General features: G+C 40.1%; 1 protein-coding gene across 1 annotated transcript in view; it reads right to left on the bottom strand.

Annotated features, from left to right (window-relative positions):
- Positions 1-11,581, bottom strand: part of large2 (LARGE xylosyl- and glucuronyltransferase 2) — a 121,605-nt gene extending 110,024 nt beyond the window's left edge. Inside the window, exon 1 of the mRNA XM_026145177.1 lies at positions 11,115-11,581. The gene's annotated coding sequence lies outside the window, so the exon portion shown is untranslated. The remainder of the gene's footprint in view (positions 1-11,114) is intronic.
- Between the last annotated feature and the right edge of the window lie 16,405 nt (positions 11,582-27,986).

Genomic DNA, 27,986 nt, shown 5'->3' with positions numbered 1-27,986 from the left:
CTGAAATAAATATAATATATATAGTAAAAACAGTTATTATATTATATAATATGATTAAAATGTTAAAGAATTAGGTCAAAATAGGCTTCAGATTGTTTTAAATCCTTAGTTTCAGGCATATTTTTTCTGCTTTTGGCTAAGAATGAAGTCAGTGCCGCTCTCCAACTACCATTAAAATATTTTACTTATGAAAGGCAGCCAATCAGAAGGCATAAAAGCAGAGGCAAGATTTAAACTTGTTTACAAAGAGAAAATGAACTAAGGGCTGCAGGAAAGTCTGGTATATATTCTGAACTGTGAATCATGAAAAGCTTTTCTGTTAAAATAAAAAAAAACAACAAACTGGAGCTAGAAATGTTAAAGCATTTGGAGAAAATAAATGACCATTATGAGTTTTTAATGTATATGTTCTTGTTTCAGATAAACAGTGGAACGCATTTATTGCCTTTTGATTATCATCGACTGGCGAATCTTAATGGGATTTTGCACAGATTACTTATACAGCAATATACTAAGCAAACTAATGATTCACCCATATGCACTTGTTCTACTATACTGTTTATACGGTCTTAAAAATGATACAAAAGTGTGATTGTTGGGTGAAAATACAGTAGGTGGAGGTAAAACGTAAAAAAGAAGCCCGCTGACTCTTAATTGCCTCTTGGGGATAAATAAAGTCTCTCTGATTCTGATTTGATGAACATTTTCTGCAGTGAAAGGTGCAGAGTGTGGTCCGCCCCTCCTACATCAGAGTGCGGTCCGCCCCCCCTACATCAGAGTGCGGTCCGCCCCCCTACATCATAGTGCGGTCCGCCCCCCTACATCAGAGTGCGGTCCGCCCCCCTACATCAGCGTCCATATTGATTTTATTTTTAAACATCTTGTTGCACAACAGAACAGCAGAGGCGGAGGGTCGGACGAACCCACGAGTTCGAGTTAAAGGAGAGATTCACCAGCTGAAGAAATTATTGAACAGAACTTTAGCACTACGCCTTCTGGTGATGGTGTTCATTAAAAAAGGAAAGAAGTGTGTGTGAGTGTGTGTTTGGGTGGCTAATATCTCCTTCTGCTTGGTCAAACACGTTATTTATTCCTCATTGTGTGTGGCCACAGGCCGTAAATATATCTGTAATTACCTACACTGCCATCAGGTGGGGTTAATAGAGAAACCATTAGCAAAAAAGTGGATGAATGCAGGCATAGAGGGGAACATCGCTGCAAAGACAGTGAAAAGAAAAGTAGAGGAGAATGCTACCAGGAGCATAATTAGCCGATATTAGTCATTAATTCAGCTCCTTTTGAATGTGCCCATTACCCTGCTGCTTACTGCTTGAACCAGGTTAGCAATTAAAACAGGATTAAACTCATTTAAAAAGGAATCTGATCTTCTTTTTCAAAAACATTGAGCAGGATAAGGCTAATCTGCATTTTTCTCAGTACTTTTCCTTCCCAGCACCAAACTCTTTGCTCTCTATTAAAGATGCAAACCTCAAGACTCTGGTCCATAATGAATGCGTTCCATTAGACAGACCATAACTAGACATTCTTTAAGAGGAGTACATATATTTTCAGTTTTATTCTTTTCCAATAGCTCAAATCTTTCACATATGTAATTAAAGGAGAAAGAAGAACTTCAAATGTTGAAATTTCCTCTACATTACAAAAATTTATGGTTTACAAACGCAGACAAAATCTATTTTAACTCCATCAACTGCATTAGCTGCAGAGTACATTAGACCACGATCTCTGCAGAGCTCCTAATGACATTATTGTTCTGGATTATACTTTTGAAATATTGATCATATTCTAATAGTCCACTTTTCAGTTTAACACACAATAGATCAGAAAGAGCTCATTAGAAGTTTCGTACTGCAGAAAATAACATTTCCATCTTTATTTTGATCATAAATCAAGTTTGAGTGTGATATCAATACTGTGAAAGGCTCCATCCACGGAGTAATTAGCACAGCCATCAATCAGAAATACAATTTGGCTTCATTAACGTGACTGCATTCTGCCATTCAGACATGAATCACTTAATGTTCTTAATGCTCTTCATGTCTTCATTCAGATATTCCCATGACATCAACACGAGACATTATTTACCGTTTTAGTAAAGAAGCTATCACACTGTCTGAACGTGATAATTACAGAGGCCAAATACTATAAACACTTAAGAAGAACATATAACACTGTAAGTAAGAAGTCATTAAGTTGATTAAGATGTCCATCAGCTGTGCAATAAACTGACTCTTGTGTTGTTCACGTCACAAAGGTGAGCTGTCACTGTTAGCTCTGCGTACGTCCTATTTCCATGTTGAGGATAATTTATTACGAGTAACTAATGAACTTACAGCTGCTGTGCTGCGGCCATAAATGTGAGTAATTCTCTTGCTTATGGAAGCTAATGGATAGACTGTACTGCTTCCAGAAAAAGCACAAAAAAAACTATTTTCAGCTGCTGAAAAAAAAAAAAAAAAAATCTAATTATAGTCAGAAACTGACCTGGAAAACTGTCTTGTGATTAAAAGCTTTAGTAAACTGTATCTTACAGATATTTTCTTTCTTTAATACATATGAAATCGTAGAGAAATATGAATACGGGGGAAATGGCCAAGTGTGAGGATTTGACGAGGGCTGAATTGTGCCGGCTAGATAACTGGCTCAGAGGATCTCCAAAACTACAGCTCCTGCTGAATAGTCAGTATCTATCAAAAGAGGTCCAAGGAAGGACTGGTGGTGGTCATGGGCGGCCAATTGATGCATGCAGGGAGCAAAAGCTGGCCCATGTGGTCTGATCCAACAATGAGCTACTGAAGCTCAAATTCTGAATGACAAGCAAGACAGACCCAGGACATGATGGAGAGGTTATATCTCTCGGATGGATGGATGCGTCACAGTTTGGCGCAGACCAGTCAGGGTGCCCATCCTGACTACTGTCTACCACTGAAAAAGCCAACACAATGACCACGTCAGAACTAGACCACAGCACAATGGAAGAGGATGTCCTGGTCTACTGAATCATGTTGTCTTTTAGGTCACGTGGATGGCCGGGTGTGCATTGCTTACTTGGGGAACACCTGGTACCAAGGTGCATTATGGGACGTTCTGCTGGGAAGCCTTGGGTTCTGCCAGCCATGTAGATGTTACTTTGACATCGACCTAAGCAGTGTTGGAGACCATGTACAACATGATGTAGAACATGATGGCTCTGGCTTCTTTCAGCAGGTTAATGCATCCTGCCACAAAGCACAAGCTGTTCAGGAATAGTTTGAGGAACACGATAAAAAGTTTTAAGTGTTGACCCAAATTCCCACATCTCAATCCAATCGAACATCTGTGGGATGTGCTGTACAGACAAGTCCGATCCGTGGTGGCCCCACCTCACAACTTACAGGGCCTAAAGGACCTGTTGCTAACATCTTGGTGTCAGATACCACAGCACACCTTCAGGGGTCTAGTGGAGCCCATACGTCGATGGATCACCACAGCACAATATTAAGCAGCTGGTGCTAATGTTACACCTGATCGATGTAAAACGTGTTTGGTGGAGTTTAGTTTTGGGTTTTGTTGTATCAATTTTACACAATAACCAATGACAATGAAGTCTTGCAAAACTTTACCTTCAAAAAATAAAAAACATTTGGTTACAGGGTGTCAATTCTGGCACCTTTCAAACTTTTGATCCCTTAATTCTATAAATGTGAAATTTTGAAGGCAAACTTTTTCGCTTTGCTTGTTTTTTGTTTTTCCTGTTTTTTTTGTTTTTTTTTCACTCTTTAAAAATCATCATGGACCACAGTTAAAATAGCAAAACTGTACCAACTTAATGTCTATAACCCAAGTATTCAATTACATTTTAAGAAGATCCAGTTTCCTCAAACAAATGTCTGGAACATCGTAAGCTCTACATGTAATATGATTCAATGCAATATATTTTGAAGTACCCTTCTGTCATTATATCGATGTTTGTAGTCAACAACAGCTGTCAAATAAAGCAAAGAAAACACTTTTCAACAATATTTAAATGATGTTAATATTATGTAAATATTAATTGTAACAATTAGCAGGAGAGCTCTAATAACTTTAAAATGTATTTCCTCCGTTTCAAGTAAAATAAGATTTGCATTCATAAATAACATTTTTAAAACAAGTTGAAAAAGTTTCCCCATAATCGCATCTAATGTATAAACTATCTCGGCTTCCCCGACAAACCAATGTGTAAATGTCGTCTTCTCACAGAGTTTTCGGTTTTCGCACACGCTCTGAATAATGCATTGCATGCCATTGGTCTGTGCTGTCTATGAACATACATACTGTAAAGACAAAGGCAGAGGCCGTGCAGATTTAAAAAAAAGAAAAAGCATATATTACAATTTGCCTGATGAGGCATTGATGGACATGTCCTTTGAGACTCTGGACGTCTGCAAGACTGTGAATCAGATCTTGCCAATGACACATAAAAAGACTAGAACTAACATTGAAACTAACAACTTGTGATAATTTGGTGATATATAACATATATAATATACAATAAAAACTTCAATTTCAATTAGAAAACACAAAAACTATAATAGCTCTGGTGAGCACATCCTTTGTAAGATGAGGAAAACTACTCCTTTTATACTAAATGGTTTATGTCAGTATATTCCAAAAGTTAAAAGCCTTGGATTATAAACCTCCTTCAGACAAAACACTCTTCGCTTCTTTAATCAATGAAATATTGAACCAATGCAACAGTCTAAAGGAAGCTCTTCTCGGATCATGATATCAGATGCACCAACCTGGGATACTACAGCATAGCAACGATATGGAACTTACTGAGACAGACACAAGCATTACATTGCATCATTATTACTGGATGCATATTATACTTCTTGTCCCTCAATCGACTGGACTACAGAGACGACTGCTTCCAGCAATCATTTCTAACATATTTTAGCTTCACTTCTGTGCAAGTGGGTGGAAATTGTGAAGCAACGATGATCTCCTGCATTTCTTCTAATCCATCTGAAACATTAATGGGAAACTAAGAAGCTGAAATGTACATTTTCTTTTATTTAAGACTCATGCAAATAGATGAGGAATAAAAATTTAAAAAAAAAAAATCACACCTCTGCACAGTTGTTCTTAAATTCACTAGTTCACTTTTTAAATTTGTTGTATTTCTATTTGTATTTTTTTTAAATTCATGTTATTTTCATTTCCTCCCACCAGATGACCTTTGATGACCTTTCCATGTGACTGATAGAAGTCACATCAGATTTGAAGAAATTTAACGCAGTCATCAGGAAACCATCAATTTTTCCTAACAATGAGGTTGCCAACCTACGTTTACTCTCGTGTGACTGAGCTGCTGCTTTACAGACTTTACAGTCAAAACAAGGTAACACAAAGTTTTCTCATACACTTCCAGGCCACACTGGACTTCAATTAGTACACCAGTAATTAGGGCTGTTCGATATAACGATATATATCGGATGACGATATAAAAACGTCTATCGTTTCATTTTACGCTATCGTTTGTTTTGTGTTGTCGCAAAATAAGCTGTTTATGGCAATATTTTTTCATGGTTTTGATGGTCACTGTAGTGGCTATATTAATTTCTTAAAGTTCTCTCTTTTTGTTATATTTAATATAACCACACTACGGACGGACAATCGCCTGTTTTTATGCGTTGTGGTTAACAACAACGACGGTCACACCACCGCGTGTCCGCTTGTTTATGTTCCACATAAACCTTTCACAATAAAGCTCAAGATCCTGTTGAGACTTTTCAAAATAAACTGAATCACGTGAAAGAGCAGATTATTTACGGATGAAGTAAAAAAGAGCCGCCAGGTGCTAAAAAATAAACCTTAGACTCAAACGTTAGAACAGGCTTTTCCCCGCAGCACGCCGTGTAATAAATACTCACAAAGAAAACAGCAGCCGTTACAACTTATGTCTAAAGATGTATCGTTTCATGCATCGGTTAAAACACTCGACTCCAGCTACATGACGTGCAGCTGGAAACACTTCACGCAAGTCGAGATTCACAGAATTTACAGAAAATGTTACATTTTTGTGATTTATATCGTTATCGGACGATAGATGTCTTATATCGGGATATGAGACTTTGGTCACAGCCCTACCAGTAAGCACGAGTAACCTTCAGCAGCCCTTCTACATCCACAATATGCTACAAATATTAGAATAAGAAAATAATCATTAGCCAATAGCAATTTAAAAAAAAAAATCAATAAATCTATGCTACATTATATTTATCAATGAACTGATTTATTTAAATGTTCAACTAACATCCATAACTGGGTTTGACAATCTTCAAAGTTCGATTTTTTATTTTATTTTAAATTCTCACTAATTCTAATTCTCAGTGTATTTCAGGTCCTGACAGAAACTTATTGGATAACAGTTTTCTTTGATGAAAATATGCTAAAACATTTGCTCTTCACTAATGTACACACCTGAAACTCTCCAGGTATTCCTGCAGAATAAATGCGGCACAGCTGTCATTTCTTTGTAAACATTATTCGTTTACATTATTCGTTTCTTTACCACACAAATCCTCCGCTACCTCGTCGTCCTCCTCGGCTTTCTTTATGACTAAATAGAGATTCAGCCATCTGTCACCAGAGTCACATGACATCATGCGCTGGTCACAATCATATGTGTGCATGGAACAACAGCAATTATTCAGCCTGTTGAGCTGCTGAGTGAGTCGCAGCATTTTCGAGAACATCAATACACTGGTGTTATTCACCGGACTAATGAGCCTTTTCATTAGAATCACACATCACTAGAGGATGACCCATGCAGCACCCACCTAAGGTCAACTCAGATAAACATATATAGTGTCTGAGCATGCAAACAACAACCAAACCTTTCAACAGTTATATGTTCAGCACCAACACCACCAGCTGCCTCTCTTATACCTGATTTAGACTTCTGCGAGGATCTTTGTAGAGGCTACAACTACAACTAGAGCTGGGTCATATTATACCTTTCATGGTAATATGAGTACAATGTTAGGCAGTGATAAGAAAGTGAAATAAATGTGCATGCGCAGTGCCCTTGTTTTCATACGCACATGGCAGAAAAAGCATGGCGGCGACAGAGAATGAGAAGGGCGAAAGCAACAGATGAACCAGAATTGGTTTGTAAAAGTGGTGCAACCTCAGTGGTGTGGAACTGGTCTGGTTTTCGTCTGTCAGATACACAACAAAGCACAAGTTTTTGTAGTACATGCAAGCGGGCCATCGTGGCGCAGGGAGGAAACACGACAAACCTATTTCATCATTTGAAGCAGAAGCGCTCGTTGGAGTACAACAACTAATAAAGTTGTGGAGTTGTAAAAGTATTTTGTCTCGCAGCAATTATATCATCAATTCTATCGTTATCACAAATTTTCAAATATATATCGTGAGAAACATTTTTGGCCATGTTGCCCTGCCCTCGCTACAACGTAACCACCTACGCAGCCAATATCGTTCCAGGCAGTTATGCTTTTGCTGGGAAATAGCGCACACATGCACATGAATACCCATTCATGTCTGTGTTGTAGGGGTCTGTTATATTCTAGGAATGTAACATTCTGCGATTATTATTATGAATCTCACAATAATGCAAGAGTGAAGAAGAGAGAAAAGAAATTGCCTCGATGGACAAGTAATCACCATCAGTGACGATGACAATCATCAATCTCTCGATGTTGTTCATGTTTGCCCGTGAAAGAGTGTAGAGGTGTTTTTCCCACTGACAGAGTTCCCAGAACGGAGGCATCCTATCAAAAATATTTACTGCAGATTGAGCACAAACTAATCTCCCTACAGGAGATCTTCAAAATGGACTTACAACGCTAATATTGCTTAGGATGTGCCCTTCAATATACCTGCTGTTCCCTCAACTAGCCTCACTAACCGAGATATTAAGTTAAAGTGCTTGATGCGAAGTGTGAAATGGTTCTGAGGCGGCCGTAACCAAACGTAGTCATCAGGAATTCCAGACATATTCTTGAAGGATTTTGGAAAATATGTTAACAACATTTTTCCTCCACTTCCTGGATGGGAATGGGAGTGTCGAGTCAGTGAAGGCAGCAGGAGCAAAGTCCTACTGCTGCTAGCGCCTCACACACACACACACACACACACACACACACACACACACACACACACACACACACACACACAGCACAGAGAACCTTCTAACAAGTGATGAATAATTAAATGCTGCTCTTTAAAACACACAGGAGAAGAGTTCACCTGTTTTATTAAAAAGACAGAGATGAGAAGCAGGGTAAAAGAGACGGTGGGCAGACAGAGACACGAGCAGCCAAAAGGTCGGACTTTTTAAACGCTTACTCCAGTTTGTCTGGGAGCTCTCCTTTGTAACAAACACAGAGGACAGCGCAAACAAAAGAGAAACTGACGACATGGTTCATCGGACAAATGGCAAACTGGACAGTGTCTCTGGAAGGAGGCAGCAAGATTAGAAGGAAGCAGAAGCGGCCAAGTGTTTAAAGAAGTAACAGCTGTCACAACGGGATCCCAGAGGTAGACGCCATAGTTTTCAATATCATACTATGACAAATACAGGCTTTTTTTGTGTTCCAGATTGGGTCAGGAGTTGGAATTTACGAGTTACCAGCTGGAAGCTATCGTGTGTTTGAGATTCGCTAACCCATATGAAGAGCACTGACCAGGCGCTGAATGTGCTACAGCTGTGGACAAATTAACAAGTACTGCTAGTGATGCATGAAGGGCTCTACCTTTGCTAAGAAGCAAAACAAATCATGTTTCTGGTGCCTCTGGGTGCAGTTCCAGAGTGAGGTTAAAAGGTGCACAAGGCAGACTAGAGGATGGGCAGTAATGCTGTTGCTGTATCAGAACTAAAAAGGAGGAGATTTAGAAAAATGTAGGTTTTCCCTGACTTACAATCATGAGCTCTGGGGAAATAACTGGAAGAACGGGACTAAAGAATCCTGAGGAGAAAAACAGGATTTCATGTGGCCTCATGAGCGCCACAGGAGGAGATGGGCATCTAGACTATGTTGAAGAGCTTGCTGTCCTGCCTGGATGCCCATCCAGACTCCATGCAAGTCACAAAATAAAATACAAAGCTGAGCATCTTGCAAAAAACACTTGATCCTGCAGTTCCCCTCAGCTCAACATACCACTCCCAGGTCTTTTGTTTGTTTGTTTTTTTAAAGAAAAAATCCCCATCTTGACTGGTGTTGTGTTGGGACCACTAGCACCTAATCGGCTCAGGTCCATTTGTGTTACTTGTTAGTGTTTCCGATCAGGTCGCAGTCCCTGGTACCAGGTTCTTTTTTAGTACTTGCTCGGCTGGAATCACAAGTGATCCGAGTCGATCTGAAAATGTGAGATCAACAGACTGCAAGCCAACAACTGACCCATCAATGATGTCACTCGATGAGTCATGAGAGTGGCTTGTTCCCAAAAATCAAAACTGCTCATTTTGAAATTCGGCAACGATAGAAATGGCTGCACAAAGACCGACACCATGGTCACCGACTCACAAACACCCAGACGTCCTCCATTGTTCCGTTGCATTTGTTTTGCAAGCAAAGACATCACAGGACTTTCGGCTGTAATGAGCCAGGCGCACTGAGGTGGTCGCTCAGTCATAATGGAAAACAACAGAGACCGAGCAGAGTCGAGTCAAGCTGGGAAGGTACTAGTGGAAAAGAGGCATAAGCGATTCCTCAGTCCAGAGCTTGAACCAAATACAGAACAATTTCTGTTGCACTGACCCCAAGTGGCCAAAAGAAGAAGAAAGAAAATAATAAGCTTAAATTTTGTTTCAAAAAAATTGTAAATATTAACACAAAGCAGCTGTGATTGAACTTTATACCTGAAATAAAATGTTTCTCCCTTTCATAATCTTTATTCCACCTGTGTGATATTTCATTTATGCCAGTCCAGGTCAATCTGGCCACACCTCTGGTTACTGGTAGTGAACCAAGTTGCATTTTAGTTCTCCAGATCCTCCCCAAGTCTGTTTCAGATGAACCATGAACCACTGAGGACAAGGGTAGCAGCTTCAGAACATTTATCCATTCACAGTGCAGCCAAACCAGAGGTCAGTGGGCACATAGTCATAAAGACATTTTAACAGGCTCAAGCAGCACTATGCTTTAATATTCAGACTCTCACATAGATAAAATAAATAAGACGCTATCAATAATACAATATGCACGGTCAGCCTTATCATACCGATGTATCTATGTCTTCATTATTGCCTGCAGATTATATTCACATTAACTGTCTGATACAAACTGTAAAATTACTAAAACAGAAAAAACAAAAATAAGAAAAAAGAAAAAAATTTAATTTATTCAAAACGAGAAAAAATAATGAGCAATGCAATTTACAGAAAGAAAATGCTTAAGCAATTCAGATAGCTGCAAATTAACTTTATGTCCAAGCACAGGCTGTCTGTAACTCAGTGCCTTACTTTATAACAAAGCCTCATATTTTAAAAGAACGACAAAAACATGTCATATATTTGACTAAAAATCGTTTTGTGTTTGTTTTTAGTGGGCTAGCACTCCAAATGTACTCAAAGTTCAAGAGCTTCAAATATGAAATAAAGCGCGCTGCAGAGGTCTGGTGGAGCCGGTTGCGTATACAGCAGCTGTGCGTTCTTTTTTATTTAAGGATTATGCATCCACGCAGAAACTAGGACGATGTTCGTGACCTTAGGATTTGAATGTTATTCAGCGTGATACAATGTGTAACGGCTCCATCGAGAGGCACACTGCGAATTTAAAGTAATAGCATGAAGAAGTGGAAGGTGATGTGTGTGCGCGCACAGGAGTAATGGTGGTGCGTGTGTGTGTGTTTGGGGAGGGAGGGGGGGGTCTGAACATGGCTCAGAGAAAAAGAATGTTGCTCAATTACACCTTATCCACCAATCAAGTCACATGGAGATGACTTAGGCACGCGCGCGCTCGATCACAGACATAATCCACGACAGGCAGCATTACACGTCAGTAACATCAGAGATTTGAAATGTTGGCTGTGATCCCTCCTGAGTCACATCACAGCCCGCTGCTGCTCGATCTGCCACACGGAGTGCAAACCTCCCTTACCTGCGTCTCAACTTCTGCTCGCTGTTACTTCCACTGTTCTGCTGTTCTTGGCCGCAGTCGCTCTATATCCTAATCCAGCGGATTTGTAAACCATTCAGAAATCCGTTCAGAGTCGAGCGGAGAGCTCAGCGGAGGACGAAGGAGCAGGTGGCATCGTCTCCGGTCCAGAAAGCGTGCCTGTGTGTAGTGTTTGTGCGTTTGGGGAGAGACGCTCCACGTTAACGGCTCAGTAAATCTGTCCTCACACGACGGAGCGACGAGGAGAGCCAGGTGGTCGAGCACGAATCCCGCGCCGAGGTTGCCGAGCTTTATCGGCCGAGTCCAGCCTCAGAGCGCTGCACCCTGTCTGGGTAAGAAGCGCGGGGGCGCTGCGGCTGTCAGATCCGGTCTCTATCGGTTCGCCACACGCTCGTGAGCAGAGGAGTACCGACGATCCCTCCTTCTCTCTGCTCCTCCTGAAAAATAAAGGGAGGTGGGCAGTCTTCAGCAGCCCCCACCCCCTCCTGTCCCCCGACGTGAGGACAAACTCCGCCCTCCCCACACAAGCTCAGCCAATAGGAACCCTCTCGCTTTCTCTCGGCCACACACCCTCTCTCTCTTTCTCTGGCCGATTCGGCGACACAAAGGCTCCGGCTCCTCTCCAGGAGCCGCCTGCAGTATTCATCCTCTAAAAGGAGTAGACACGTACTCAGCCATACTCATTGAGCCGCACAACCACTTATGTCACCTGACCAAAGCACAATAAAGGGATTTCACAGCGTTTTAAAACTCGCTTGCAACCTGTAGCTCAATTCAGTGCACAAGCATTTGACGAAAATAAACCCTGGAAGCAGATTCAACAAGTTCTGTCAGGGAACATCTGAAGAGCAAGAAGATACACAAGTGCAATATGAGATGTAATGCTCTGCTCTCTCTGGGTTTTCTAAGACTTTATCTTGAAATGCTTGGCGTTATCAGCTCGGTGTTGTTGGTATTTCTACATAAACTAGCTTTCTGTTCAGAAAAATGAAGCCAAGGGCCTTAAACTTCTATTTATTTGTAGGCCACCAGATGGTAATAGCTTTGGTACAAAAGTTCTACAGAGGTCTGCCGGGAAAGGGCTTCTTCTTGACCTCTGTAATTGCTTTGCAATGTTGCAGCCCCTTCCTTGTCTTGTCTTCTTTGTCACTTTGGGTCATACCAAATAAAAATGCAGTCTAATTTGTTAATGTTGGTCATTTTTCAAAAAGTAGGATTAGCCATGTTATCTTGTGCTTGCTCATTGGCTTCAACAACTTCCCATCACAAAAAGTGCTCAGTATTTGAGACTGTCCAAACCAAGCAGCGGCCTCCAGAGCTGCACTTTAATGGTCACTTTTACTGATTAAGGTTCCTAACTGGGTGAAGTAACCCAGAAGTATCGTCATGGCAGCCTAAGTGTAAGATGATGGTTCTGTAAATAAAGATAAAAAATAAAGTGAACTGAAGGTTTTAGTGTAACTCAGTTTGACTTGGTCATGGGCTCAGTTTGATACTATATGACCATCTTTCAGGATTTTAATGATTTTATTTGACAAGTTAAAGTGGATAATCACCTCCTAGTAAGAAAGAATATACGAGGGGAGCATGCATATTCATTTTACTGAACTAAAACAAAAGCCAAGCAAATAAACTGCATTCCCTCCACTGTCACTTGAGGCTCGCTTCAACAGTGAATTCATATAGATTCCATTGTTAAAATATTCACTAAGCACTTTTGGTCTCAGCGGCATTTCCCTCCTTCATAACAACTTCCTGAGGAATTTCATTAACACTTATTCATTTGTATTTTCCTGAGGCTTAGAGTTAGAGGCCCGACTGCTCTGCTTGCTGGCATGAATTCAGCTCTACTAATTGAAGTAGCTGAACTGGACTTCTCGTTTGTGTTTCTGTTTGTGTTATTGGTGCCTTTGGAGAATTTCAAAGGGAATTATCTGAATTAAAGAAAAACTTAAAGCAACCGATTAGCTTAAGTTTTTTAAGTTTATGAAGCTGAAGACTATCAGCACTCCAATATTTAGATTTCAGTTGACATGTTCCATTTAACTAAAATAAAAATAAATTTATAAATATTTAATAACTAAAACTTTTCATTCATGTCTCCCATGTCAATAAGTTAATAATTTAAAAGGAACGAGTACAACAGAGTCATGTTATCAGTTTAAGAAAACTAAGTGTATTGTATTGTTCATTTTTGTAATCTTTTTAAATTAAACAAAACCCAAAGATCTATATGTGGGAAACTCAAAAACATGTAGAAAAAACACAAAATGTAGAAAAAAATCAATGCACCGAATACTGCAAAATTTAAAAGCATAAGTACATTTCTTCCGTTCACCAATAACACACTGTATAGTTAATATTCAAGAAAAACACTTCTGACTGACTGGTGTCATGGCAGGGTGTTTACCACTGGGTGGCTGTAGCTCAGGAGGTAGAGCAAGTCACCTACTGATAGGAAGGTTAGTGGTTCAATCCAGAGGTGGCCCACACATGGGCCAGCATGAGGCCAGTTGCAGGCCCTGTGCTGGCCCATGTGTGGGCCACCTCTGGCAAACCTGATCTGGGCCACCAAAGGGCCGTTATTCTTTGCGGTATGTGGGCCTTGTGTAAGAACATTGTGTAGGCCAGATCCAGGCCATACCAATTTTGCTATGTGGGTACCTGCTTGGTTAACATTTATATTCAAAACAATGACATTCACAAAACCAGTGGATGCATCAATTTTTTATGAGGGACATATGTACGTGACGCAAATTTAGTTTAAGATAAGATAAGATAAGATAAAACTTTATTAGTCCCTCGGGTGGGTTCCTCTGGGAAATTCGGTTTCCAAAAGCACAGCACAGACAGAAGTTACAGTTACAGAATATTATATATATATATATATACACACACACACACACACACACACACACATATAAATAAATACAGAGACATATATAAATAAAATATACGAAGGGGATAAATAGAATAAATAGGAATAAAAATAAAAATACAAGTGAATTGCACATTTCAAGTATGGAGTCTATTGCACCGTTGACTATTAACAAAAGTATTGCACAAAAGGTATTGCACAGTGAGGTGAAGAGGCACTACAGCTTAGTTGTTCCCCCCTCCTTTGTCCACCTGTTTGTTTGACCCAAATAGCTTTGTTGAGACCGAACAGTTTAATCTGTCTTGAACAGCTTTGCATGGTTTACAGTTCAAAATAATCCTTATTTAGCTCATCCTCCGCTGTCTGAAACAAGCAGTTTAAGCTTCAAGTCAAATATGTTCTGATTGGCTGCCCTTCATAAACAGAAGATTTAAGCAAGTAGGACCTTTGTGCTCACAGCCACAGCAGTGTGCCGGACTTTATTCAATACGTTTTGACTTACATAAAACATAGCCAAGGGTAAAAAAGACGTTCCCCATGAAGTTGATAAAAAATATTTTCTAGATTCATTTTGCATTTATTTGGATTATGTGAATACGAAACAACTGACACACATGATCACACAGCATGACCACAGTTACATAGAAAGCAAACAGTTACTTTATTGTACAAACCAGATTTTACATTACTGAGAAACCATCTTTTCAAGGCCATTATGAAGACGTGAAGCGTTTTCGTTTTAAAGGAAGGTTGCATCACAATACAGCTGCAGAACAAAAGGAATGAATGCTTTTCCAAAACTAAATGAAATAACCGAATCCTGTAATAACATGAACACACATGCATATTTTTTAAGAGATAACAGGTCAGTCTGCTCTTTCTGAATACTTATCGCTGATTTTTTTTATCCGTTTAATTTTATTTTTATTATCAAACTTTAAATTAAAAGTTTCGTTTGCAAACAAACACCTTGCCTAACAATTGCACAACATATTATTAACAAACAAATATATATAAAAGAAACTATATGTATCTTACAACTAGAGCTTAGCAGTTTTATTTATTAAATGAATATGACTTATTTGTGAAATTTGAAACTAAGTTTTTAGATAATATTTCAATGTAAACGTACTAATTCAGTTTCTTTAAAATAAAGAACCCTTCACATTTACTGAGTTATAGGCTATTTCTCGTGTTATTTTATGCATTTAATTCACAGTATATATTTTCAGTTTTCTTCATATGTCATTTAATTAAAAATAACTGGAATATTTGGTTACATATATATTAAAAATTCTATTCAATGATGGATTTTTTTCAGTTTTAATTACTGTCCAGTCTGAAGCCCACAACAAACCAAAACCGTGCCTACAATTGTCCCAGAAAACTGCAGTCAGTTATAGTCTGAACACTACAGACAGCCAGGTCTAAATAAGCCCTGTCTTTATGAATTATGAAGCACTTTGGACTAAGGGACTTTCAAATTTAGTTTAAGATGACTCAGGGAAATTCCTTTAGCTTTGAATCATCCCATTTTGCATCAGAGCAGAGAAGAGAAAAATCAGATTCAAAAAATATAAAGTACAAGTGTCAGCCAGTTTTACACATCATTGTGGATATAATGGTTCTGACTGAGCTCCCCACAAGGCTGGACTGGGACAAAAAATGGCCATCTTGACTAGAGACCGGCCCCCCAGGTATTACAGGAAAAGGCATAAAGCTTTTGAATGAAAACAGACACTGTTGTGAAAGTGATGTACACAGTCTTGTTGGTATATGTATGATTTATATACATTTTACGTCAGATAAAAACTTTGGTTGTAATCTTCAGATAATTATTTAATAAAAGCGAGAAATTTTAATGAGAATAAGAACATATTTCTTTGTGCCCCCCTCTCCCTGTTAATGCCCTACCTGGCCCCCTGGCAAAACTTTGCTAGACCCGCCCCTGCACAGTTACCAGCTGTCAGCGTAAAAAAGGATCCTGGTGTTTTTTGTCTCTCAGAAACAGTTCATAACTTCTCTTCAACTCATTCACGTCACCTAAAAGGTGAACCTGTTTCTCCATCACCTGTTCAGCTCTGATGATTCAGTAAGGACATCTCCTGGTTTCATCTTCATGTTTCCCTCTCACCACATATCCAAACCGATATCATGACCAGCAGGTTTACAGCTGTGGCTCCAGCAAACATCAGCTGATACTAGAAATTAATATTAAATAAATTCTAACAACAGCTGATCAAGCTTAAACATGCAGCTGTTGATTAACGCGACATCTGCTGGTTTCCTTTTTCTGGCTCAAAGTGGGCGATAAACAAACAAGAGGGAGAAAGCCGATCAGCTGATCATTGATCAGTTTCATGATCATCTTCATTGAAGTAGAAACAGGAGAGGGAGGGGAAAGAATAAGAGAAGAAGAGGCAGCTGACAGCGTAAAGACAGAATAACTCCAGCTTTGTGTATTTTTCTATCCTAGCTGAAGTACAGGACAAACTGTGCTCCTTTTCAGCTCAATACAAAAGGCATAATATTTTCTCTGAATGCTGGACGATTCCATCGTTTTACGGGACGGTTGGCAACTCTACTATCTAACCTTATGAATAAAATAAAGTTAACTATCAGTAACTTCATAGCACCCACCCAGCTGTATAGAAACTCCGTCATGCTAGCTAGCACGCAGTACGAGTTATTGTAACTGACTGTAAAAAGTCAGCACAACGAAAATAAACTCCACCTAAACTTGGTTTATATCTGACCCAGATATGACTGCAGGTCATAACTTCTTACCCGAAGTTCAGTTCACCTGACACTCGGAACGGCGGCCGCCTCGGGTCTCTCCTCCTGCCTCCCCTCTCCCTTATCCACCTGCTGTCCTCCACCACTTGCTAATGTTACTGAATCTGTGGAAGCTCCACGATGCCAAACAACTGAGTTACTTTGACAAACCAGTCCAGCTATGGCTCCCCACTGAAGTCAGGACTCTCAAACACCTCCACGCTTACCTGCAAGGCTCAAGTTGAAACATTATTTTTGAGTTGAAAAACATTAAATCACAGGCATGGATTAGAACAGTGGTTCCCAAACTTTTTTTGCTGGCCCCCCCTTTGTCTTACAAGAAAAACGTTCGCGCCCCCCCCCCCGCGTGCACACACACGCACGCACACGCACGCACACATCCTCCAACCACACACACCCATATTTTGCTCCATTGCGGTTTATTTCACACCTCAAACATTTAGTAAACAATTAAGCAAACACAAGTAACCTGCAATAAATTACAGGTAGTAATAAAATAAACTACTGACTCTTTTACGCTGCGTCCACACCTACACGGGTATATTTGAAAACGCACTGGAACAGTGGCGCGGCTGCCCCTCTGTTGGTCTTCCATGGTCTCTTGTGTTCTGGGGGCCTCTGGATGTCTGGAGTTTTGATCTCCTCCATACCCGCTTCACACCCTGGAGGACGGGGCTGTGGCCCCCCCACACTCCCTAGCAGATCATTACATGGAGAAACCTTTGGAATGCAAGCATGCTGATCCACACAGGTATGCACACATGGGTATTCACAGACGCGGACTAAAGCTTTCTTGGCTTTAAGACATGCATGCGCTCAAAGCACACTGTGCGCTGTCTATCTTGCGTGCTGCACAATATCGTTTATTATTTAGTAAATATTGATATCTATGACTAGCTAGTTTATTGTGATGGTGCTTTGTTTTCTCTATTATTATGTTGCTCTTTGTTGTTTGCTGTCTCCTCTGTTTGTTTTTTTTGTTTGTTTTTTTTTTTTTTCTCCATACAGGTGACCCAGGAGTTCTTTTTTTTTTTTTTTTCTCTCTCTTCCCCCCCCTTCTCACCGTCTCTTCTCCCCTTTGGTTTTCTTTCTTTCTCTCCCCCTCTTTCTCTCATTCATTCCCCCTGTCCTATTTATTAAAAAAAAAAAAAAAAAAATGACAAAGGATGAACTGAAGCTCTGCCATCACGTAATGTCGCATACTGCTGTTTCTGATGTCATTTAAAAAAAAAGAAAAAAAGAAAAAAAAAAAAGAAAACGCAGCTGTTTCGTCCACGTAAATGGCGTTTGGAATCACCGAAAACGGAGATTTCTTTAAAACTCCTGTTTTGCGTTCACGTGTGGACGAGGAATACAGAGTTCGTCATGCAACGTCAAAGGTATGTGCCTTTATTCACGTCACGCTGTGCGCACGTTATTGTTTACATGAGATAAATTGCAGAATGGCAGATAGAGACGAAATACTGTTAATCTGACTATCTGCAGGTTTTACACATTTACATACACAAGCAGTTACTGTCCCTCCATTTACAAAGGCAGAGGCGTCACGATGTGATTATTTTACGTGTAGCTGTTTTTTTTCCTGTGTAATAATATTCAACATTGCTATCAATATTTTTTTTAAAAATGCCTCTCTGTGCCAAGTGGGTTTAAAAACATAAACAACTGTGGGATACTGTTTTTCTGTGATTTCAACCGCGGGACAAATCGTGGCAGGATCAGCCTGATATTATTTGTATCCCGCTTTAACTTTACTGTATAAAGTATAGTTGTCACGGCTGCCGAGGCGAGCCATGTGGTGTTGGAGGAAAAGGAGGACCCAAAATGCAGGCAGTGACTGATGATTCAAGTGACGTTTATTTACAAGTGGTGGGGTGGTAAAAACAGGCAGTGAGGGAAGAGAATTTACAGAACAAACCTAAACTGGGAAAACTAAATGACAAACCGGAGATCATACAAACAGGGTGAGAGGCAGAGAGACGCAGACGAGGAACAGGACACCGTGGAACACAGACGAACTGGCAACAGTCAGGAGAACACACAGGGCTTAAATACACACAGCAGTAATCAAGGGATGAGAGACAGGAGGGCAACACACCAGGGAGAAGTCAGAGCTGACGGGACAGGGAAAACGTAACCTGAACACACTCACACGAGACGGGGACCTTCAGAATAAAACAAGAAACTCAGACACAAAGAATCAGACAAGACACTGAACTAAACAGACAGATTCACAAGCAGACAGTGTGACACCATAGACAGACAGAGGGAACACGGAAGTGGGACCAGGGCAGGCACAGAACAGAAACCTAACAAATGGCAAATCATAACGGAATACATAATCACAATAAACAAAATCATAAGGAAACACAAAACACTGAGTCGGCAGACTTAGGACCATGACCATAGTATAGTATGTATATCTCCAAAAAGTGTTTGTGAACTAAAAATCAAGAATGTGGGATACTGTTTGTCTGTGATTTAAACAGCCCAGCGCTGCTCCCGACGAAGGGAAAACCAATTCTGCAGGGAGACCTACCTCGGCACTTGTGCAGGTGAAGCCAAAGGGCAGATATGCTTCACCATATTTTCTAGTCTTTGGCTTAGAATGAAGTTGGTTTGGAAACATATTCAGCGATGCTTCATCTCCTGCTTTGCGTTTCTGTAGGCTCTCGCTCAATGGGAGTCGACTCTGATTCACCACAAAGCACTCTCTAAGCACGGCTCTTAGAGCTGATGCTTTAGCGCATGACACATTATTGTTGTGTGTCATGGATACTGTTGACTCCAAATCTCCTGACCACTATGTCGATCTGAGACAGCAAGACCGAGACAGTGAGACCAAGACCACGTAAAAGTGGTCTCGAGACCAAGACCGGTCTTGAGACATCCAACTCTGCCATAGTGCGGAAAATACAGTAATAGTCTTGAATGTCATATATAGTAGGGACCCCGAGTAACTTGTAAGCAATAAATCTCTGTCATTGACTGCTATTTATGTTCATTGGACCACTATCTAAGAAAACTGAACAAGACCGGTGGGCCTGGCAGGGAGGTGAGTAAGGCAGAAGGCTTTTGAAACCATGTTATGTGGATAGAGGAGATCACGTATGTGGACATCACATTTTGGGTTGTCTAGACCACAATACTAAATTTTGCTCCACAAGGCCCTGATATCCACTTACAAGAACATTATACAGCCACTGTTCTATCAAAAATTTAAACAAATGTCCTCATATTGGGATCTCGGCCCTTGTAGAGCAAAATCAGGTAAAAAGATAATTCTTTGTTTCTACATTCATCAGATCCCAATCAGCCAAATAGCAAAGAGAAATTAAAAATGCATGCCATGAAAGAGTTCGGGTCTTAGGAGTTTAAATGAAAAGTGCGCTAATAGAAGACAGAAAAGATTGCATCATCACGATAGCATCAGACCGATAACTCATCAGTCAGACATGATGGTAGTGGTGTCATGGTTTGGGCCTGTCTTGTGAGGCACAGAGGCTAATCATCAGTAATTTAAAAACTATTCTTCATTATATTAGAGAACAGCAAAGACTAATGGAAAATCTCAAGAAATACTAGATCAAGTAGCAAGTATCCAAGAAAGCAGTCAACTGCAGACAACAGATGACCCAGTAACATTTCACTGTGGAGTTTCAGAAATAGGTGATGGAAGAAAAAGACTGAGCATCTCTTCTATGCCAGCGAGAGACCCAAAGGTTCAGAAAAACAACTGCTGAAAACAAAGGTTAAAAAAAAACTGTAAACATTGATAACAGAAAGAGCTGTACACAGACAGTGAGAGAGTTTACAAACTAGATTAAGGGAGGAATAGAATGTGAAACAGCATGAGAAGCAAAAACCCGCAGATCATAAATTATTCAGAGACAAGTTATTTTTATAAGAGCATGAAAAAATCAGACTAGGACAACTTTAACTGAGCTGCAGCTCAACTCTGAAACAAACACTTCTATCACAGACGCACTCAGCTCGCCACCCTCTTCATTTTTACAAAGAAACACACACACACACACACACACACACACACACACACACACACACACACACACACACACACACACACACACACACACACACACACACACACAAATATTCAAGGTGAGCCTGAAGATCCAGAAGAACTATCATATGCAAATAGCCCATATGTGCTGCCTGACGCTGTCTCCCAGATACTCACACACACATGGGGATATGCCTGTGTGTGTGTTTGGGTCAAAGGTCAGTTAGGATGCCTAAAGGACAAGAGGATGTTGGTCTTGAGAACTCCTTTTTGCTGTACACATGGATGAACACACACATAGGTTTACAATATAATTAACCTTCCACAACCCACCTTCTGTTGCTTGCAGTATTTGTCTTCTCTTCCTGTTTTATGTTTAGAATTTTGAGAGTGTGTTTATTTATTTACAGTTCAAAGCATGATTTCCACCTCTTTTGTGTTTGGACATCGGTTTGCATTTTGCTGCTTGGTTGGAACTTTTAGTTTTAGGTTTTTTTTATTTTACTGTTGCAGCTGGACTAGATATATATTGATTTGGGTGTATGTGTAGGTTCTCAGTCAGAGTGAAAGGTCTTATCATTTCAATCAGGAACTGGCTCTATGCTTTCCAAGGAACCAAGGACCCAAACATTTGGGAATCAGTCTCGACCTTCTGCATCTCATGTTAAAGTGAAGGTGGTTCCTATAGTCTGCAGGTTTGCTTGATTCCATTTCATAGACCTGCTAAATTTCCTTAGGGAATTATAAAGTACTCTGATTCTGATAAACTGAAGGGTGTTCCTCACAAAGTGCAAGCCAATAAATCTGTTACCTTCCCTTAAGCTGTTTTCACACTTGCATAATTTAGTAAGTTTAAAACAAACTCTGGTTTATTTTCTCCCACGGAGGGGTTCATTCATGCAGATGTGAAGATGGTAACCACACACTGGTGGGGAACAAGACAACTGCACCGAGAACGTTTGAAGTAGGTGTTCTTGGTCCAGTTCCAAGCAAACTCCAAAACAGTTCATTTAAGTTGAGAAGATGATCCTGCCATGATGCAGATCTGGCAGGACCCAAAGAGTACAGACAGCGGTACTCAGTAGCAAAAAGTTTATTGAACCTTAGTCATTTATAGAGGGGTTTAGGGTGCGATTGAGCGAGACCCTTTGGGTCTTGTGAGTCCTCAGGGACCAGAGAGGACAGGATATGTTATGGTCCATTCCAGAAAATGAGTTCAGCATGAGTAGAAAGAGAGTGGTGAAGTCTTCCTTTTGGAAGGTTGGGGGTGGAATGGGGTCAATGGTCAATGGTAACTTTATTGTCCCCAGTGGGAAATTGATTTGCAGTCTGCCCATACACAGAGACACAAAAAACACAGCACCCACAAAAAATTCATTAATTAATTTTAAAAAAATCCCAGAGAGAACAGCCCAAATTTTATCATCAACAAAGTGCAATTTGCATGGCAACAACCCTCCTTATAGTGTTATTAACCATGATAATAGCAGCAGCAGGTACAAAAGACAGTCTATGTCTCTGGGTCTTCACTGCAGGCATTTTATACAAGAAGCAGTGTGTCGGTCGATCGGGTTCCTGGGATCTTCTGGTGGAAAGCGGGCAGGCAGGTGACTGGCTGGTACGAGAGGTTTCCTCCTGAGGTGGTGAGGCCAGAGAGGATATGTGGTGTGCAGGACCGTGGGGCTCTGATCCAAATGAATCTGATGAGGACTCTCAGGTGAAGGTGTCACGGTCCTGGGAATCTAGGGTTTATGGTAAATGGCCTGTATTTATATAGCGCTTTACTAGTCCCTAAGGACCCCAAAGCGCTTTACATATCCAGTCATCCACCCATTCACGCACACATTCACACACTTTATGTGTTTTCTGGTTTCGAAGATTCTTTGATTTAGTATTATTCGTGGTGTTTTCTAGTTTCTTAGTTATTTTCTGTCATTTCTAGGATTTAGGTTTTGTTTCTGTGCCTCTCCCGTGTTCCATATATCACATCTAGTCACCCTTGTCTCTATGTCCAGATTGTGTTCTCCTTCTGTCTCCATAGTCAGTTATGTTCTCATGTCTGCTCTTCCTCAGTCCCAGTGCCAAGCCAGCATCTTCAGTGTGTCTCATGTTTCTGGTTTTACTTTGACAGTCTTGTGTCCTGTGTTAGCGTGCTTAGATTTCCTTCCTCCCGTCTCGTTATGTTTGATGTCTCCCAGCTGTGTTCCCCATGTGTTTCTACTTTCCTTGTTACCCTTCTGTGTATTTAAGACTTTTGTCTTCCTCTACTTGTTGTTGCGTTGTCTCATGTTGCTGTGTGTTCTCCTGCGGTCCTCGTGTCCCTCCTAGCTTCTAGCTCTCAGCTGTCTAGTTTCTTATTTTTTTAGTTCCTAGTATCTAGTCAAGGGCAATTAACAAATAGTGGAAGGAAAGACAAAAATAAAACCCCACCGTGTTTATGTCCAACTCTGATCTTGCCCAATTACAAGGTGTTTATTGCAAGTTTGAGCTAAACACCATCTTGCAGTCAATGTATACTGTGCACTCATGAATGTACCATAGACCTGATTATATACAAACCCAGCACCTTCATCCTGTATTTATATTTTTGATACTCCTACTCCAGACATATCAAGTCTGTAAGTGGGTTGAACATTCCCACGGGATTTGTAGTGAGGCTTTTGCTTGGAGTTCATCAGGAGAGTCCTTGGTGTAAAAAGGAACCATATCACATTAAAAAGCTACAGGGTTACAAAGCCATCAAATGATTTGACCAAAAGTGAAGGATCTACAGGTGAGAAAACCCTCTGAAACCACTCATTTTAAAACACATGAAGTTGGCTGAAATATTTCATTAGGCGCTCAGAATGCCAAAATCCAAATAAATTCCAGAGTAGATAACGAAAAAGGGAATTAAATATTGTACAGTGTGAAGAGAGGTGGGATTGAATTTTACCTCTCATTACATATTGAGAGACGGTGAAAGAACTTTATGTTTTAAAGTGATACAGAGTGCCACAGCATAGGCCATCTGTGAGTTTGCTCATAGTAAATCATGTTTGATTCTTGATCAAAAATATAACCAAAGTCTTATTTATATGAAAAATGAGAAATGCAGGTTGAGTAATTAAAATTATTCCAATCAGCTTCGACCTTGGCAGATTAGTGTCTGTGTGCTGAGACTGGCTGCAGGAATGTGAAAGATAGGACATCTGTCTCTGATAACTGATAAACACATAACCATAATTTGTATACATAATTCTATATATGCTTAATACTGATGAGAATATAATCAAGTGTAAATTTGACCAATATAGCAAAGAAGAAAGTGTAATCTGTGAAGTGATCCCAATAACAAGCCTCTCACTGCGGTTCGGCACAGAGGAGCTTGTTTATGCTAAAGATGACCTTGGAGGCTGTGAGTGAGACGGAGGGAGGGGAGGACAGAGTGAGACACCAAGGAGACACGAGTCTCAAAGAATCTCTGACTTTATAATATAATTTGAAAAAGAAGTTATACTGAATATATTGTGACTGACAATCACAGAGTCATAAAAAGAAAAAGGGAGTAAAAAACAAGCTTATTGATTAAAATCATGTTGGATATTCATGAGGCTGAGCTAATGATAAATCCTGTAGAAGTAAAATAGCACAAACTGAATGAAACATGAAGGAAAGTATATCCATATGTGATGAAGGTAATGATAGATCACGTTAAAATATAACATACCAAAGAAGAAAATGCAATAAAGTGATATTAATGTTTGAATTTTGATTGAACTCAGCATTAGCTCGGAGTAGGTTAAGTAGAAAAGTATAATTACAGTGATTTGATCATGTGACTATTATTATTTGATTTGGCTTTTGCATTGCTCCTGCTAAATTGTGGACATTCCCTTTTTAACACCTTGTGAAACAGTAAAGGAAAAAAAGCTGTGTATTATTATAGCACCACTCAAAGGGTTCTTACAGGTTACTGTTGCCTTAAAAAATAATAAGATCCCTGAGGCCTAGTTTTCCAGGCCACTAAATTTGAGCCAGTTAGTCAGAGAGTACACAGATTTAGAAGAAAGCTGCTGATAATGGGCGTGACCGAGGGGACGACTTTACCAGAGGGCAACCCTGGCGAGCATGGCCAGGGATCGACACCCGGAGGACTAAGAAGCCGTTAGAGCTGGGCGACTCTCTTCTCTAGCTCTATCCAAGCTCTACATTGCCTATTGGGTAACACTCATAGGATCAGGGATTCTGACTTTTTAAGCAGCGAGCCAGTTCCAGACCTTCCTGTTTTGGGGGTGCCTGGCTGAGATCCACAGCAGCAGTCTATATTAGTAAAGACTGAAACAAGCAAGAGACTATAAAGTTGGAAACGTTTCCATTTTTCAGAAAATGACACACACAAAACTTCACAGTGCTGCCAAGTGTTCTAATGATTATTGAATGCTTCATTCCAGATAGTTCACGTGTACCTGAATGAATTAAATCCAAAGACGTCACCGTGGTTGCAGATTTCCATGAAACTAATCTAACTAATCACCCCAGAGCATCTACAGTGTGTGTCATAACTGTTGTTACCCACCTTTGTTTCCTTTGCCCGTAACAGAAATCTTTCCAAGGTCAAAATCAAGTTTTTCACAAGGATGAATTGTTACATGCGGTATGACTACACATCACATGTTCACACAGTGCATCTGTATGTGCAGTGTGTTGGTGTGTCTGGTGCAGACAGACAGACTTTTAATATTTGATTAGCTGCCAGATGGCACACTAGAGCTCCTAATAACCATCTTTAATAAAGGTAGTCAAGCGTACTTGTGTGTGTGTGTGTGTGTGTGTTCGTCACTGGTGGGTTGTGGGGTTCCTGCGATCAAAGAAGCCACTCCAATGGCAGACACACGTCGAGAGCCAGACGCACACATCAATAATTCATCAAAACACACACACACACACACACACACACACACACACACACACACACACACACACACACACACACACACACACACACACACACACACATCGAGTTGGTGCCAAAAATGGGGGCTTATGCTGAAACAGAAGCTGTAATTAAATGCTATATCATTAAAGCAGCTGATTCATATTCATTCATACTGCCAGGCTGGAACTGGAACAAAAGTTGAGATAATCTTTTTAGTTATTTATGAATTAAGTCATTAGTTTATTTGGAGAGATTGCTGTCTTTTTGCTCTTTGGGCAGTTACTGAAGGGCAGTACAGTAGCACGGTGGTTAGCACTGTTGCCGCCTGAGTTCAACTCCACCATCAGGCCGGCCTGCGGCCCTGAAAAGGATAAGCGGAAGTGAATGAATGGATGGATGGATTTTACTGAAGTTGCAAACCTTGCCAGGACTAGAGCTATATCATTAATTAACAACATGAAACTAGTCAAGGTAGAGATTATTATTAAAGGCCAGGAAATGATACAGTTTCCTCAGAGGGCTTAGCATAGCACACGACACCTTCTGCTCTAAAACTCGTGCATGAGGAAAAACTCGTCAGAAATGAAAGAAAAGCAGGTCGCTCTTCTAAACTGACAGATGCAGCGTACAAAACAGATCATCACAGCCTAATTACAATTGGCGCAATCAGGATCACAGATTAGAAATAATTAGAGTAAATCCAGGTGTCTGTCTAACACAAGATCATTTTAGCAGCAACAGTGGATTTAAAGTCAACCAGCAAAACTAAATGACTTCTTTTTTTATCATCTTTGTCAGACACAGACATAGATGCTTTCTGAGACAATGGCTGCAAGACCAGTTGTATAATAATATGGAAAGATATGCATAGCTGGACTGAAATGATGATTCAGGCCGGGAATTTGAAGCTTCTCTTTTCATAAATCCACAAAATCCTTAATTAAAATGGGAGAGCAGTTATGATCAGTCTGCTATATTCATTTGTGAGGACATGTATACCAGTTATTTTACAAAAAGCCTATCTATGGGTGGGTCTACAGTTTTAAAAGTATGGCTGTCAGAGGACCAGAAAAATAGATTTTTATTTGTCAAATTTTCTTAATTAATAGTTAATTCTAAATATAAGACCTGTGTTTAGGGTATGGAAGATTTACTATAAGTCTTATCGCATGTTCACAGTAATGTCATTAGTTCTACAGCATATTTGTTAAATTAATATTAAAATTGATGGTGGTTTTACTGTGTTAGTCCCAGCCAAGACATTTTCATATTCAACAGGGTTTCATTAACAGAATCCAATATGTGGTACTAATACACCGATACCTAAATATTTAATTTGTTGTGAATCATGATGCGGTAAGAATGCAGGTGTGTGAGCAGCGCTCAAACTTCAAGAGAAAAACTCACATCTGAAATAAAGTGTAAGGCTGATTTTCTTTAATGAAAAACACTTGTTAACTTGAATGTCCAAAGAATGCCTTCTGCTGTATTTATAACAGTATATACAGTACGGTGCATCTAGTTTCCCCCTGAGAATGAGAAAACAACATTATGAATGCACTCAGTGGGTGCTTTAGGTCAGCGGTCTCCAACCTTTTTTGTACCACGGACCGGTTTATGCCTGACAATATTTTCACGGACCGGCCTTTAAGGTGTCGCAGACAGAGATGGGCAGTAACGCGTTACTTGTAGCGCGTTACTGTAATCTGATTACTTTTTTCAGGTAACGAGTAAAGTAAGGGATTACTATTGCAAAAACCGTAATTACTTTCCTGTAGGAACGCTGCGTTACTGCGTTACTAAAACCGTGATTTTTTTTGCGAGAATGTCTCATGACAGTGACGTAAGCAAGTGCGACGTTCGTGACAACAGCTGTGTGCAGATCAACAATGGATCATATGAGTGCGGGAGAGAGTATGAGCGTGCAGCATTTAAAGCGTGGAAGTACTGACCTTACTTTGAGTTTGATTCCATAAAAAGTGACAAAAACATTAGTGTCCGCTGTGCGTGGGAAGAAAACTTCTTTTTACAGCGAAAAAAACCCCCCTAAACTTCCAAGCAAGCGCTGAGTAGCTACGACGTGATGAGAACCTCCGCCTACGCCACTCCTGCTTTACAGGTGAAAATAGAGCAACAGGACTGCTAGTCTTTGATGTTATTTATTTTCTGCTGTGTTTTACTTGCATCTATTTGAAAGAGTGAGTGTAAACATAAAAAAATATATATATTTTATGTGCT

Source organism: Astatotilapia calliptera, chromosome 1 (assembly GCF_900246225.1).
Source record: "Astatotilapia calliptera chromosome 1, fAstCal1.2, whole genome shotgun sequence".
Lineage (NCBI taxonomy): Eukaryota > Metazoa > Chordata > Actinopteri > Cichliformes > Cichlidae > Astatotilapia > Astatotilapia calliptera.
Note: the sequence above shows the minus strand (reverse complement) of the source record. Positions and strands in the feature narration are given on the sequence as shown.